Source organism: Rhagoletis zephyria, unplaced genomic scaffold, assembly GCF_001687245.7.
Source record: "Rhagoletis zephyria isolate East Lansing unplaced genomic scaffold, Rhagoletis_zephyria_1.1 Rzeph_scaffold_02884, whole genome shotgun sequence".
In the NCBI taxonomy this organism is placed as follows: Eukaryota; Metazoa; Arthropoda; class Insecta; order Diptera; family Tephritidae; genus Rhagoletis; species Rhagoletis zephyria.
The window spans coordinates 18163-19040 of record NW_016159968.1 but is presented as its reverse complement, the minus strand read 5'-3'; positions in this window follow the sequence as shown (position 1 = coordinate 19040).

Here is an 878-nt window from a genome sequence, read left to right as displayed (position 1 = left end):
CGATACCAACCAAAAAGTATCGAGTATGTACTTTTATTTACTCATTTTCCGCCAGCTAGCTTGCTACTTTTACTCAAAAATTTTAGGTTGACCGTGAAGATCCAATTAAAACATGTCCAAAATGATGCCTCTCTATCCAAACGATTTAACAATCGTCAAGCAAACAAATAATAAAAAGACAAATACATTTGTATTAAAAATTTGTTTACGAACTGTTTCTACAAGCTTAACTTTCAGTTGAAGCAACACCACCAAGAAAATGAAATTCAAATGAAATGAGGTATGGCAAACCACAATAGCAACGGTAAATTTTGTTTGCTCTGTTGCTCAAATGGCTTTGAGTTGATCGAATATTGTGCTCTCACTTATTGCTCTACCTTATATTTTGGCATTCGTACTTTTGCTTTACAAGCAATGGGAGTTTATGTATGAGTACTTTTTGCGGATACCAAGTACTTACATCCGATACCTACTTATTGTATGTGGTGAAAGTATCGATGCCAAAAGTACTTGGTTTCAAGATGAAAGTATCGAGTACCTACTTGTATTTACTTGTATCGCAACATCCCTACTGACCAAAATAAAATAAGCAGGGAAGTAAAAGGTTTTTATTGAAAAGAAATTGCAGGAAAAGTATTTTGGTTTTGTATTTGTGCGGCAAAACTGTAAACAAAGGATGTAATAAATGTCAACGAAAACACCAACAGTCGGTGTGAACAGCCTTCAGCCGACAATCCCAAAACTCTTTTTTAAGGTGTTTTCGTTGTCGGTCAGAAGATTGTATTATTTTACTTTTGTCAGCCAATTAACAATAAATCCGAAATGGCGTATTAAAGATGATAAAATATGACTTCCACTTCGATAAATAATCGAAAAAA